We start from the raw sequence: 16,611 nt of genomic DNA on the forward strand, positions 1-16,611 counted from the left end.
TTTTAAAAGTCGCAAGTGATTGTATAGGGAACAGATGTAGTTTTAAAGATGCTCAAGAAACTGTTATTCCTCAAGTCTCTCTTCATACATAAAGGAGTGTTGCTTTTTACCTACTTTCATTTAGAAACCAGGACGTTTAAAGGATATCTACAGTACCTTTGCAATTTGCATACAATTTTCAATATATAACTGAATTATTAAAAAGACCAATTTTAACATGTTAATGATAAAACTATTTTTTATCAAACAAGCAATGTTGCTGTGATAGAAGTGTTGCCAGTAGAATGATATTTCAGCTGCTGTTCTGAGAGACACAGGAGAACTCATGCTGCTCCATGACACTACGACGTCATTGAAAGAAAAGACTAAATCGTTACACTAACACAATGATTCACTGGGGGTCCACATACATGCTTTAATAGTGTTTGTAATAATTGAATGCATCATTTATGTGTTAACACTTGTAATAGCTAAATACATCAAAAAGGTCAGTGATTACCACAATTTTGTTGCCCACCACTCAACCATGTGATCAACACCATTTCTCTGAGAGTGTGCCTGCTGTTCTTTGGGGGTGGGGCTGTAACACCAGCAAGCTAGAAGCAATCCAGTAGCTTTGTCATCAATCAAATACAAACATACATTATGTAAATGTTTCTAGCAGCCTGAATATTATAACTGATCTTGTGCAGATACCACCACAGAACACTACAAAAAGCCCTTTCTACTTTTTCAATCTATTCTGTAAAAGAACATAGAGCAAAACTCTCAGTGAGTATTTAGTTTTTTTGTTTCCACGATCAGTATTACAGAGTCTTAAGCATTAATTATCTGACTTTTGAAAAATGGACCTGCAGATATTCAGCAGCTCTAACACGACCTATGTATTTTATCCAATGATAGAATCAATTTAATTTTAAAAAACAGATAAAAATTCCACAAACAAACACAAACCTCACACTACCAACTCAACCAAGCTTCTTGGACATGAAGAAAACCATTTATCCATGATTTTGCCTGTGCATCTCAGTTAAACTCAAAACCAGCATCAAATTACTCCATGTCCTGAGACATAATGTCTTTTTGAGGTATTCATCCCCTGGTACTTTAAATTTTTTTAAGCTATTTTAAAAAACGAAACATTTGTGTCAAAAAATGCACACCACAACAAAAAGAAAATACCAAAACTAGTTGTCTATCATCAGCTGGCAGGAAGAGGGTAAGTAGATCTTTTGCCAGTCTTATTTATGTGTTCAAGAAACTCCACGTATAAGGATGGCAGATATGAATCAGAAATATTTCTTGAATGGCTCTGTGTCAAACAGCTAGGCATTTAACATTTGTATGCCTACTTTTATTAATTTTTCTGCACCATTAAATATCAACAATTGCAAGAAATGCAAAAATTGCTGTACATAGACTTTAATTTCTGTTTTAAGCAAGTTTATCTAAAAAGCCTCCAACCAAATATTTATTAATAAGCAAATCTATTATTTTCTATTGAAGGGTAAGCCTGTCCAGGTAGGAACAGATTCATTACAGCTCTCATTAGTAAACCCAAACTAGTCTGATGTGAGTTAGGCACACTTTTCGTTACTTTAGTAGCTATCAGTTAGAGCTGCCACACCGACTGTGAGCTGTTTGTAAAACTGCAGGCACTGCAAGGTATCTGGTGAGAGAGCGCTAAACGAAGACTGAGAAGAAAGCTGCTCCTACAACAGTGACATCACAGGCTTTCCCACTAGTTTAGGGAAAAAAAAACCAAAACCAAAGCATAACTAGGTTTTGGCTAGTTACTGTGATTAATTAACAAGCTACAGCCTGTGTAAATCCATTTTCCTCATGACTCCTTTGTGTTTAGAAGTGTCTTAGTTCATCAAAAAAGAAAGTGAGTGGCAGCTCCATTCTCAGGGCAATTGGCAGAGCAGCACACACATGACAGATTCGATGGGAAAAGAAGATAATTATTTTATGACTAAAATATATCGAGCCTCTAAAAGAGGTTCAACCCTAAAGAAATGTGAATGCTCTATTTGAAAACAGCTTGAGCTAGACCTACCAGCATTGCTATGTCTAAGACATGAAGAATCAGTGGTCATAATGATTTACAGTGCATTTGGTGCATGCATGTGTATCACAGGCATTTGCCACAGCTGACAGATGTCTAGAAACTAATAAATCTCCATCCAAAGTGATAGTGCAGCAAATTACACCAGAGTGAATAGGTTGGTAGATCTGCTTGGAAGAACACAGAGTTTAAACAAACAGGGAGAAATTCAAAGAGCTACCTTGGCACACTTTTCTTGGCAAATCTTACTTATAACAGGCTGGGCACTGAGTAACAACCTTCAAGGGACAGTCTCCCAGCTTTCACCTGGGACAGACCTTCCTTCCTAAAGAATTCATTCAATAAAAAGTTCATTATTTTTCCATTTCAGTACTCCTAGGTGTATCAGTACAAAACCAGAGTGCCTTAAGAGAATGGGATCTTTCCCACAGATCTACATCAGATAATCACTTCTATTTTCTTACAATAAGTTCTTTGAATGAAGTGAAAATGATTTCAAAGAACACAAAGTGATGATTGAAAGCTTCCATTGATGCCCACAGGATGTCATACATCTCTCTTCCAGGAAATTAAAGCAGTAACAAGAGCAGACAGAGGCAGTAAAATGACAATAAAAATATATTTTAATTAAATTATTCTACAATAAAGCTAAAAGGAATCCAGAAACAAAGGCTGATTATCTTTTTCATGATGCATGTTGAATGGCTTGAGCACAAAATTATTTCAAGATGAGCACTAAACTAGCTGCAAACAACATTAAGAGTCATCTCTGTCTCTTTCCCTTTTCTCATGTCACGCCATTGTAATCAGCTTAAACAATCCCACGCAGTTCAAAATATCACCTGCAAGCAGAAGGAATCCATTCTGAACACATTTCTTTCTATAAACATGTTCTGTCAACAAATTTGTTGTTAAAAATGTGGTTAGGTTCTCTTTTCTGACTTTGCTCTTGATCTTTCTTTAAAGCATAAAACAGCCATTTCCTAAAAAAAAACAAGAAAGACATCTTGATTACAGACAAATACTCTTTTACTTCCTTTAAGAAATCAAAGCATAAATACATTATTAATGACTAACCACACCAAAAATAATCCTTGATTTATTCATAATCCAGACACTTTCAAATTACAGTTTTAGTACTTTATATCTTTATTCCTAATCTTGCTCTTTTCTGATATTTTTCAGTATTTTGGTGAATATCTTCCTCACGAGTTTTTTTGGACAAGTTTTCTTTCTTAAGTCCTCAAATAAAGCACATGCTTTGTATGAGAGACAACAAATTTTATTTGCTTACCCTAATAGAGGAACGTATTTACTATTTGTTTCTACAGCTTTTGGACTAGAAAGTGTAAATTAGAAAACATGGTGCTATAAGCTGAAGGGGGTTGTTCTGTCTGTGCAGTTGTGTGGCTTCATTGCTCACAGCACTGTAATGTCTACATGACTGCCACCTATACTGAAATGTAAATGGATTCATACTTTTTCATGTTTCTGTCCCAGTTCATAGGAAGAGAGACTGATTTGTACTAGGAATGAGAGCTGGCTAAGTGGGATATGTTTCACAGTTCATGTTTGACTTTTAAAAGACGCTTCATTAATTCAACACAAACATCCGCTTCTATAATTCTTCCCTTTTTGAAGTCCTTCTAATTGTGAAATGGCATCCCATTCCAGATGGGGGTCACACAACTTTCTATCAGGTTTTTGTGAATTCACATCAAAAAAAAGGTAGCAGTTGCTGGTGCCTTTTTTGCTTTTTTTTTGGTGAGAGATCATCCCCTCCTCCTATATCTTAATACCTTTTTTCAGCTCAATCTTGTTTATATGCTCCACACTACTCAGATATGTAAGTTAAAGAAGTTACTGGAATAGTTCCATTGCACTAGTGTGAAAGAAGGATTTTGAGGGGGCTGTGAATAAGTTAAAGCTGCAATTTTATCAGTGGGTAACCTGGGTAAAGCCTTCTGAAAGGTAACAAAGTAATTAAGCTAGCAGAAAAAAACTGGTCACCAAAACCCCCTTTGCTTCAAGTTTCCCCTGAAATGTCATATCCCATGAAACTACAAATAAAGGTTTTTATATAAACTTTGTGAAAAATTCAAGATAGTCATTAGAGATTTCACATAGCAGAAAGGCATGGTTACCCCAATAAAATTTGTCTCCATAATTATTTTGTCTTTGTACTTCATTTTGTCTTTTTTACTTCACGTTAACCCTCTACATCACACTAATTTGTTGCTAACTTTAGATCCCACTGCAGCAGCATTTTTGAAGGGAGTGACAGCAGTGGAGACATGCTTAGGATACTGAGAGACAGCTCAGGGAGCAGCGCAGGAATATGCACCCTCAGCAATACTAAGATGCTGCAGAGGAGGAACAGCGATGTACAGTACAGGACTTACGGACTCTGAGCAGTCAGGGACAAAGTCAAAGGTGATAAGGAAACCAAGGTAAAAACAGGATTCTTGGAGTTTAACAAAGACAGAGAGAAATACCAAAGAGATACGTAAAATTGGCATTGAGCAGAAAGAGACACAGTGAGCATGTGGTGATGGAATCCTGTGGACAGGAATTATGGAAAGAGTTACAGACATAAAACAATAATGGCAGTTCAACAATCAGGAAAGACCACCATGAGGCACACAGAGCTGTCTCCAAGGATCAGAGAGAGTATAGTAAACTAAGAGAAATATACACAGCTGAAGGAAGAAAAGTTTAGGGAAAGAAAAAACAAAACTTCACAACTTTGTACATGTATGTACACATATATACTTCTAACTTTCCAAATTAATACATATCCAAACTTTCCATGGCTTGTATTGATGGCCACAACAAGCCGTAGGTTGTAATCTTAAATGCTTATGATCACACTGCCTGGAATAAAAAAAAAAAACAAACAGAAGATAATATTACCAACACACCTTCCCTCCTCAGCCTGTGGAAGATGTGTCCAATGAAGTTTTTTCTCTCTGAGTTGGGAGATCAAGGTCATACAAGGCCCACACAATGCAGCGATGCGAGTGGCTGCAAATCTGAGAATCTAGCACAGGGATGCCTAGTGTTCAGAATCTAGGAGGCTACCAGGATCAGTAGGACGAAGCAAGTGCTCACTACATAGCAGCTGGTTAACCGAACTGAAAAAAAAAAAAAGAAAAAAAAAAAAAAAAAGAAAAAAAAAAATGAATGAATGAATGACGATTATATCCTTTCCTGGAGAACTGTAATAGAAATTCAATTTCTACTGCCCAAATAGAAGAGGTTGTCTTGTGACAAATAAGTCTCACAGCAGTCAGACCACCATTTAAGGGAGTTCTTCTGCATGTAGTCATATATTCCCATTATAAGTAAAAGAAAATGAGACACCAGAACATGCCTTCATATGTCACACTGCCAGTTACAAGGATGATCCATGATCCATTGTGGCTTTGAGTTGCCATGAAGGTTTGGATGGCAGACTCCACATTTAAAGAGATCCACCTTCAGTTCTAGTTTCTACAAGGGCAGAAATTTCACTGTGGTGAATGGACTTGTCCCGGGGAAGAACAATGCCTATTCAAAAGAGGGAGAGATCCTCCTGCAGCAGGTGTTTCACGATAGATCCATCTGTCAGGTAGTGTCCACTCTCAAGCAGTGTTGTGGACAGTCTCCAGCAATATCTGTAACTACCGTCTTACTATCTGTAACTGACTGTGTGTCACTACATCACAGTGAAATAGTAGCATTTAAACCCAACAGTACCCTCTGTATAGTCTGAGAGGGCAGCAAAAGAAAAGCGAGCATCCTAATGCCTCATAGTAACACACTTTGGCTGTCAGACTAGGGAAGAGATGTCTCCTCAAGAAACAGAGGGTATTTTTCTTATTATTCTCAATTCCAATGCTAAAAGGTTTTGGAATACTACCTCACAAGAGAGCTTAGATCAGCATTTTGTAAAACAATTTATTCTGATTACTCACTATGAAGATTTCTGATATCAACCAAAATGATAAACTACAGTTTGAGAAAAGGATAAACTGCAGTTGTAACCAATTACTGAAGTTTACTCAGTATAATCATTTTGGAAAGAAGAACTTCTTTTTTCTCTTTTCAAAGAAATGACAGTATTATCAAAATAATATACCAGATACATACCAGCATAATATACCAGAAAATAACCAATCCATTCAGCAGTGGTCCCAGGAAAGAGTACAAAAATATAGTATTCTTGTCAACCAGTTTTCTTCCTTAGAGTCCTAAGCCATGAGTTTTAAAATCTCATGACTAAATAAATATCCCAGTTTTCATCCTTGCTCTGTACATCCAGCAACTTCAAACAGGCTGCGTAGGAACATATTGGTGCTTTTCCAAATCCGAACATATGCTTCTCCTCCATATAAACAAGGAGAAACTGTGTATTGAAGAACTGTAATGTCTTATGCAGTTAAGAAGGATTGCTTGCCACGAAACTTATCTGAATGTAGGCTAAAGCAAAGTCAAATCAAATTCTGTAAATAAGCAAGTATAGGTTTAAGTAAAATATGGAATATAAATACTCAGTTGATACATCCCAAAGATACTTTCAACTATTATTTCATAGATTCCCAGGGTAAACTCAGATGGTACTAGACAGAAAAATAGGACTGGGAAGGAATTGTGTCCTTTGCACTTGCTGATATCAGGAAGCTATAGCAAGCAACACTTGAGAAGTCAAACATTTCTCTCCCAGTAAGAAAATCATAGCTGTGCCTCTCACAAAATGAAATGCAACCTGACAGTCTGAAATTTCCTGAATGTTATTATTATGGACAGATAAACTCGGTGTTGTCATGATCCTGCACCACCCAACCTCCCACCCCCACCCCCAGAAATAAATTTATACTGTCAAAATAATCTTCCTGCACTTTCCAACAAAAATAATTCACTTCAGTTTTTTTTAATTAGTTCCTTGCTTGAGGATAGGCTGAGCCATAATCATAAAAGAGAGGGAAACATACAGAGATTCAAAGTCAAAATGTAAGAAGGAAGCAGAAGAATATGTGGTTGTTGTTTTAAAGCAGATACACTGAAAGGATTATTATTTTATTAATGATGTTTTAACTGCCATGGTTTTGGTGTGGTTTGAACAAACTATACCTTCTATTGTACTCTGCAGTGACACAAAGGTCTGCAGGAGGCAGGAGGCTTTGAACAATTCTCATTTTAAATTACATCTAAAAATTGCATGTTTAAAGATGAATTTACACGTTAAATGCAAATCTTCATGACTGAACTAGCATATCAAACTAATGCAGCTGTACACGGTTAGAGAAAAAGTGTGGCTGCTGTTCTGAAGAGCTTTCCTTTTGTTCCAGTATACAGTGTTGCTCATTTGTTTGGTAATATACAACCTATCTCCAACACAAAAGACTATTTTTGCCTTAGGAGCTGTTAGTTCAAAGGATTTTATAAGCCTTGAAAAACTATCCTATGTGCCTTGTTTGCTATTTGCTATTTGGATCTAGGTTTGACTGCTTTTAGAGAGTCTATCAGTAGCAATTCTGTTTGGTTTTTTTTCTCGTATTTTTTTCTTTAAATCACATTTCAGCCACAGTCAGAGCTTCCATGTACTCCTGCACATACAGACAAAAAGGAAACTCTTTCAGCTATGGCTAAATGATGTCTTTCCATTTCCTTGTCTGAGAATGTGTCAGAGCTATCCTAAGAATTTCCATTCAAATTGAGCAGAAGAGAACAGTGCAGATTGGGTACAAATTTGTGCTGGAGAAGCGGAACAAGGTTAGTGAAGTGTGCAGTTGGCAAGATTGATGTTGATATCCTTCACTGCCAAGTGAAATGCCAATAATGCTTGTATAGCATTTTGTGAGGGCAACAGGAGTATTGATTCCTGGGCAATAATAAAGAATGAAGCTGCTCTCTCAGGTACAAAAATATTGGCAACTGTTACAAAGAATTGATTCATCGAGGCCTGAGTGTTGGCCTATCTTAATACAAATAATTCAGGCTTCAGAAGGAATTCAAGAGCGGCCAGGCATGGTCCTCAGGCATATTCTCTGCTATTAATTCATATGCAGCTTTCACAAGCCTCTCTGTCTATCATCCAGTTGGTCTTTGAGGTTCAGGGACAAATCTGTGTTTCTGAAATCTTGTTGGAAAACAATATGAAAAGCCATCTAAGCCATGGAATTTTAACATATAAAAATAAATTTTAAAAAGTTACGTCCCTCTATTGTCATTTTTATAAGAAAAAGCACAATAAATGGTTTCCATGCACTACATAAATACATTTAATTTTAAGCTGAGATTTCTAATGCTAGTATTTTTATTATACTACCTATAACAGTTACTCACCGACAGAAGTGTAAAGCTCCCAGAACATGAAGCTATTACAGGTTATAGGATATCTTACATATTCTTTAACAATTTACATTATGCTGTCTGTGTATAAGCAGGAGTACTAAGAGTTTCCTGTAAACATTTGAAGAATTAGCTGCTGTTTGAGGTGTTGAAAACCAAACACCTTAAAATGACTAGTTGCTCTTAAAATTGTGAGGCACATCTGTTCACTAAAGGAATTCAGCTCTGACCATCAAAAGCATGAAATAGAAGCATTGAGAATGCATATCAACTCTTATAACAAAAACAGGGGTGAAATTCACACATAGAATTAGTTGCATTTTGTTGGTGGGTGCGTCACCTATGCTCGGTGTAATAATACACATTTGACAGAACTGCTGCTGACATAGCAAACAACCATGTTTCTTTCATTGTTTATTAGACATCAAAAATCTATCATTCTTATCTGCTGTTTCTGCCTTAATTGTAGATCTCTCACACTAAGGTTACAGGCTTGGTTGGTTTTAATCAAGAACAATGAGTGAACATAGGGCAATTAAGGTCATAATTAATTCCCAAATATGCCAGTATTTAACCATTGAATACCCTTAACCCTTGAAAATGTTTAGATCCCACGTCTGTTGAAAAATAGGCAGTTGAGACCACTGTAGAGTAATTTATCTTGCCACGAATGTCCCTGTTGAAACGAAACACAGTGAGTGGAAAGCTTTAATCCTGATCATGCTTTTCCTGAGTACAACACATAATGAATTTCATAATCCCACTGGCTCAGAAAACTTCACAAAGATTTCATCTCTGGCTCCTAAATCTGTTGGTGAAACACTTGGACTCCAAAGTTAAAAGATGTGTAGACATGGCACTTAGGGATGTGGTTTGAGCCAGCAATGTGCACTCACAGCCCAGAAGGCCAACTGTATCCTGAGCTGCATCACCAGCAGGTTGAGGGAAGTGATCCTGCACCTCTATTCCCCTCTTGCGAGACCTTATCTGGAATAGTGTGTCCAGTTCTGGAATCCTCAACATAAGAAGGATATGGAGTTGTTGGAATGACTCCAGAGGATGATCTTATAGCAAGCAACCTTCCAGTACCTGAAGGGAGCCTACAGGAAAGAGGCTATTCATAAAGACTTGTGGGGATAGGACAGAGGGAATGGGTACAAACGGGAGAGGGGCAGATTTAGACTAGACATTAGCAAGAATTTCTTCACCATGAGAGTGGTGAGACACTGGAAGAGGTTGCCCAGGGAAGTTGTGGATGCCCAGTCCGCAGAGGTGTTCAAGACCAGGTTGGATGGGGCCTTGGGCAGGCTGATTTAGTGGGATGTCCCTGCCCATGGCAGGGCGTTGGAACTAGATGATCTTTAAGGTCCCTTCCAACCCTAACTATTGTATGATTCTATGATCCTGTGATCCTACGGTTCAGTGGTAGACTTGGCAGTGTTAGGCTTATGGTTGGACTTGATGATCTTCAAGCTCTTTTCCAACCTAAACAATTCTGTGATTCAGTGGTTCTGCAATTTTGTAACACAGAAGGGCAGTTGTCCCAGCCCAAGTAAAAAGAAGTGGGATCAACAAAATCTGAGTGGTGAAGAAGAAACTACCAATAGTCATATCTACTGAACTACTGTTAGGAATGTCTTGGTATACAATCCATCAGAGTTACAGATAATTAAAAAATTATTTTCAAGAGGACATGGAGGTAATGGATCAAAACCATGCAAAAGAAAGAACATTTATGAAACTTGATAGAAAGAAATAATTGTAAATTTCTTTATCCTCAATAGATCCACCAACCTACTATGTCAATAAAAGAACACAGCCAAAGGAATCCAAAGTCTTTATCATCTGGAAGAAAATGGTCATTTCTGCATCTGACTACATTTCTTGGCAACCATAGCCCTGAGCCATTCTTCACCTTACAGAGGCAAAAATTGGCTAAGAAAGCATATTTTTCTAATGATTCAATGAGCATCAGATAGTTACCTCTTCATTTTGGCCCCATTCATACACTGGCCAATAGTTTCTGTATTCCTTTATCTCTGTTCAGCGATGCTTTTGATAGAAGCCCACTTCTGATATGAAAGGCAGTAGAGGTAAAAAAAGGAAAGGGTACTTCTTTTGATCCTGAATCTGTTGCATGTCGGTGATATATGCAACATCACTAAGTGCTAATACAGATGACTGTATGTCATTATTATCTGTACCTTCTATATTCAGAGTCTGGTTACTCTGTTGCAAACCTAGAGATGTATCTAATTGCTTTGAGACTATTTTTCTTCCTTTTGTCTCCCTCAAGTCTACTGCATCTGTCACAGAAAAAAAACCACAGAACTTTAGCTATAATCAATGACAAGGAATGTGATTTCTTCTCTTATGATGTTCTCCTGATATTACCTCAGTAGTATTAAATGGCTCTACTCCCTGTTTCTCTCTCAAGAGTCTCAGCCTTTCTAAGCAAAAGAATTCTCTGTATACATATTCATGTTCATCTGACCAGATTCTGTTTCTACCACTCTCATGACTAAAAGACTCTTCTATGAATTAGAATAAGAGATAATGATAATAGAGATTTCCTTTGTATAATGAAATTATATAGAAGTTCTAAATACTAACAGAAATTAAATAACTAATACATGTTATACTGAAACATTATAGTCCAAAGCTCACAGCAATGTTCAATCTTTATTTTCATCAATTATATATAAAGAAGATGCACTAGAATAAGAAATTATTCTTCCAACTGTACATAATTTTGCCTCTGTCAGCACCAAATTTCATCTGCCACTATGATGCCTATTAACCTATTAGAGTCATCTCTTATCTTCCCTATCCTAAATCATTAACTATCATTCACGTGTATTTTTCTTAAATGTTTTTCGTTCTCTTTTTTTTTACTTCTCATAGTTATGTTAAAAGAAACCAGTCCTAGACAAGGAAAGTATTGAAATATTTGAAAAGGCAGGCCATACATGAGATGTGCCCTGCTGTTTAGTGTTTTCTTTAGAAAAGCTCAGGAAGTCTCATTTCTTGAGACATAGAGCTTTTCAAAAGGGTGTTATGGAGCCTGAAGTTCAAGCTTCCAGATGACAATGCAGCACAAGAGAAGTACAAGAGTAAAATGAAGATCAATCATTGTGTATATGCTAAGTGCTAAGAGCACTGCAGAATCTGTCTGGTAAAAATCCACAGTGACAGAGCTGGAGGGAACAGGTTTTAACACAAAGATGCTGAGCTATGCTCTTTGAATCTTGCAGGTTATTCCTGTTGGCTAGACACCGGAGCATCATTAAACATCAAAAGTGTCTCAGTTGTGCTGCTGGGTCTTGGTTTTAGCCCTGCTACCATGTTTTTTTCCTCTACTTGCCAAGGTCAGACTTGAGTTACTCAAGAATGACCTAGCAGGGATTTCAGTGCATTCACCAACACTAGGGTTTTTTTTTCTCCTTTTACCCGTTTTTCAAACATTCTGACTAAAGAGCTTAAAGAAGTCAGTAGGAGGGGAAAAAAATGTTCCCAGCTGTTTTTTTCTAAAAAGAAATGTCCACTGCTGTGCAGCTTTCCTTCCACAGTTTGTTGAACAAAGCGATTGGTGATGGGCTGAAGATACTTAAATTCCAGCTATAAATTTGTTTATAAAGTGAATTCAGTTACCTTGAAAGCTATTAGTCTGAATGCCCCAGAGATTGAACTCATTGACTTATTCACAGAACTGCTACAGTGAAATATGAAACAGTTCAAGGTTTCAGCACACTGTCTACTAATGTGCTCCAAGTCTGACCTGCTAGAATGTCCTGTACAGGGAGAGATTTGTTCAGCCTTATATTCATTTAGGAAAGCACTCCTCTCACTTTAATCAATGGTAAAATCAGTACTGAATTTAGTGAACGTTTGATCAGATCTTTGTCCTCTAGGAATAACACTGCAACCACTGAACAAGCCACTAATGATCAGATCTTAAAATGGCTGTACATACACGCAGAAAAAGGGGTAATCATATTTCTGGGCACACAACTCTAGTACACAAGTTGCAAAGGATCATTAATTATCTGACTATTCTAGTGTTTTGTTTAAATCTTGAGTTCATGATATAATTAATTTGTACTTTCACTGTAAAAACAGATACATTGCCACTTTTTTGCTAATGAAAGAACAGGAAGAATTCTTGCATCAGTATGTTTGATTTTACCAACTACGTGAATTTGGGAAGTCACTTGGTTCCTTTTTCGTCCCACTCTTATCTATATCCTATATCTATATCTTATCTATATCTATATGTGAAATGTGAGGTATCAACAGATATCAAATTAGAAAAAGAAAAAGGAGAAAGGCAACTTAGCTTTTTTACTCCAGATATTTGAATAACAAATATAGATCAATGCTCCAGGTATCACATCTGATGACAAAACTTGTGTAACATAACCTTATATTAAACTTTTGAAACAATAATGTTTCTGCATGATAAGTGCACTAAGAGCTGTGTGGTATGGTAAAAATATAAAAGATTTTGATCAAAACCTTTTGCCTCAAATTTTGCTGCCAAGTGCACTGATAGATACTACATACCACGTAAGATCCACTGGTGAATTTTCAGCTTCACTGAGTCCTGCTACATTTTTATTACAATCATCAGCCTGCAAATCCCAAGTTATTATGCCTGGTGATGAAAGAAATCTGGGGGTGGAAGCCTTGTCAGTCACTGACAATAGGGTCTTGCTCAGCTGATAATAAGACTACTGCACTCTGAGAAAGATTTCTGTCAGCATTTGGGAAAGGCAGTTTTATGTTTTCAAACACTTGAAAACATAAAACAATTAACTGGCAGTGTCTTATACCTCCGCTTTACTGAATCCTTACCTTTTCACTCCTAATTTAATTATTCAGGCATTATTTATCTACTTTTTTTTCCTACTTAAAACCTGGATTTAAATTACTCTTCTTCTCTCATAGAAATTTATTATCATTGATACTTTTCTGCTAAACATACAGTACCACATGCTCCGCCTGAGTCTGTGTATGGGTACTCTGCCACTTAGTTCAGTGGCAGGCTTTGTATATAAATTCCTGTTGAACATCAGATTCAATATTATTGAAATGGAGAAAACCAATTAAAGAAATTTCTTTTACTAGTTCAAACTATTAGTCTGGCTAGCCTAACATCAGCTAGAGTCAGATTTTCAGCCTTAACTGCTGATCTGACACCCATGTAAAGCTTTCACTGGTCTGCTCTCAGACCTTTAAGACAAACTTATGAGCTGTAATTGAAGATTCAGGCACACAGGAAGAACACAGGCATCCCAAATTACCCTAAATATAACGGAACTGGAGAAGAGAGATGGGAACTTCCGTCCATTTAGCTAATTTTCTCATGTTTACAAGGAAGTTAAGTCCCCACCCTAGCCAAGCAAAGATACTTAAAATTCAAGTACATAAAAAGCACATTAGACTTGAGAAAATGTTTGCAGCTCTGAAATTTTACCAAGCCGCTAAAAGCTGAAGCATGAATTCAGAGGGGATGCAACAGAACTAGATCTAGAAAAGCTTTCTTCTGCTGAAGTGAGGAAATGAAATTATTCTAAACATACACTTTTGTTACCTTAGTCACATTACTGAAAATAATTTAATAATACAAAAGTATCTCAAGTAAAGATATTTACCTTTATAATATGAATTATAACCAAATATCAGAAAGTGTAAAGCATTTCACAATTATATAAATGTGATGTGTAGAGCACTTCAGGAACATATAAAAAGTACTCAGAATCAAAATTTTACAGTCTAATTAGGCAGTACATACCCAAGGAAGTGGGAGGTTAAAAAGTGAATTGATGAAAGCGTTGAAAAGAAAGAATAAAAGTTAAGCACACACCTTAGCCCCATGACTCATAAATGTATGTATATAGACATGCATCTATTCACTGGATGAGTAGGCCAACATTTATGATCCTCTTTTCTCACGCTGTGTGTCTTCATGAGTCATTTGAAAAGAAGAGTGTGAAGGGTTGTCAGACTGCTTTGGGAAGTGGGATGAAGACAAATGGGGCCATATGGTAGAGCTTGTGAGAGCAGACAGGGAGAAGCATAGTGAGAAAATCTTGCAAGTCTTACTGAACAAAGAGAGGACAGAAAAGCAGAGGAAAGTACAAAAGTAAACAGGTAGGTAGTGTTATATAAAACACTGAAGTGACATCATGGCCTTTCAGTCCAGGTAGCAAAGGAGATGTCATTCTGTGCTGTATCAAGCCAGGCAGCTACCAGGCAGCCCTTTTGAGTAACAGACCACTGCATCACAACTTGCCCAGAAACTTCCTTTCTTAAGGGTATATTCACCATAGTGACCATAGAGACCAAAGTATGAGTCTGAAGTTACAACTTGAGAAGTGTATGCTATATTCATGCTTGTAGCTTCTATAGACAGCCATACCAGTAAAAGTTACTTTCAGTTGCTGGATTAGGGAATTGAAGAACATTTGTGGTTTTCAAAAACAGGTGCGGCATGGAATTTAGCTTGTACAGCAAGAGAGAAATACAGCAAGTAATGTTGGCACATCAGAAAATGAACTAAAAATTAGTAGCTTGTAAATGTGTTAACAGCTTTTTACAATGGCACATAATTCTAGGAATGGTACTTTATTACCGAAAGATCACTAACAGCTTTTAAATATGTTGATTACCACAGTGAAAAAAATTAGTTTTAAAAATTGTCTGTAATTAGATCTCTCTTAGGTTAGAATTGTCATATAAACAGCTTGTAAATTATTAAAAACATCATTCTAAAGTGAATTTCCACTTGCTGGCTGTTGCTGCTGTTAATGAAGCAAGCCCTGAGGCCAGGATTCAAAGATTAGAATTGACATGTGCAGCCTGCTTACATGGCAAAGTGAAAAAAAAAAACCATATAAAAAAAGAACATCAAATCATTTATGTTTTAGTATTATGTTCATTTGGTCCTCTTGGGGTTTTTTTTGCCTCAGGAAGAATGAAAAATGTTAGTTCTCAAATAAAGCAAAAATATCACCTGTTCATGATATTTTCACATAGAAAAGAATATTTAGACATGAGATAAGCTTCAGGCATAATTCAGCCTAAGAAATCTGTTCCTATGCAGGGAACAAAAGATTCAAAGTGCAAAACACTTCTGTTCACATAGCTGGAAGTAATTTGCTTTCACTATTATGATGATATGAGACTGACAAGGACCTGAAAAATTAAAATATTATGTTACTTCTGTTAGACTGCATTGACTTTTACAGTATACATACTGTACTATACAGAAAGTCATGTTGATAAGACATCATAACACATCTTGATCTTCAAAATCTGAAGGCTTTTCTTAACAGAAAAATAAGCAGACTCCTATAAAACTCCACTTCTACTTTTTGCTAATTATTCAATTAATGCATCAATATTCACTATATTCCCCATGTATTCATGCATAAGAGTATTAATTGTACTGAAATTCCAACTATTGGAAGCATTATGGTTTAATTTGAAATACACATCAGTATATCAAAATCTTTCTGAATAGAACTTGTTATAGGAAATTTTGTGCATGGGAAGATTTAAATGTGTGAGCATGGGAGAACAACAGCTTCAGCACAGATTCTGTGCTTCTGAAGAAAGAGACATATATCCAGAAGACATAAAAAAAAATGCTGGAAAAATTATCTCTGTTTATTCCTCAGTTCTTACATCCATTCCTTGACTTTACACATCTTTTCTTCATACTCTGTTCTTTACACACAAATTTTAGTACAGGAACTAAAAATTTGACTTTTGATTTACAAGACTGTTTATGCAAATTCTACCTAAATTTACAAACTCAGTAGAACTATTCTCATATGTGCAAATTCAAGAAAATACTTCATTATATTTACACACTGGGACGAGCCATGAACCAGTCAGACGTAAAAACCTGGTCCTTACCTGCAGCAGTATTTTCAGTGGAACCAAATAAAAACAAGCTCAGAATTATTTATAGAACAAGTATCTATTCCCTTTTCAAAAGGCAAAACAATTTAAGGAACGCAGAAGCTGATTTTACTTAGCAAAGAGTTAATGACTTACTCCAGTGAAGACCAGTACAGAAAGACTGAAATGCCTCATTTTCAGCATTCTCTATGTTTTCATTTAAACGACCTCATGAAAACTAATGCTTACAGCAAACTGTCTTTTAATGGTAGCCCAAAGCTTCTTCTGCTGCACTCTTACCT

The 16,611-nt window shown here is 36.5% G+C and overlaps 1 long non-coding RNA gene across 1 annotated transcript in view; it reads right to left on the minus strand.

Annotated features, from left to right (window-relative positions):
- Positions 1 to 2,621: 2,621 nt before the first annotated feature.
- Positions 2,622 to 16,611, minus strand: part of LOC128850549 (uncharacterized) — an 80,790-nt gene continuing 66,800 nt past the window's right edge. Inside the window, exons 3-4 of the long non-coding RNA XR_008447983.1 lie at positions 4,990 to 5,202; positions 2,622 to 3,051 (exon numbers count right to left, since the gene is read on the minus strand). This is a non-coding gene — a long non-coding RNA (uncharacterized LOC128850549). The remainder of the gene's footprint in view (positions 3,052 to 4,989; positions 5,203 to 16,611) is intronic.

Source organism: Cuculus canorus, chromosome Z, assembly GCF_017976375.1.
Source record: "Cuculus canorus isolate bCucCan1 chromosome Z, bCucCan1.pri, whole genome shotgun sequence".
In the NCBI taxonomy this organism is placed as follows: Eukaryota; Metazoa; Chordata; class Aves; order Cuculiformes; family Cuculidae; genus Cuculus; species Cuculus canorus.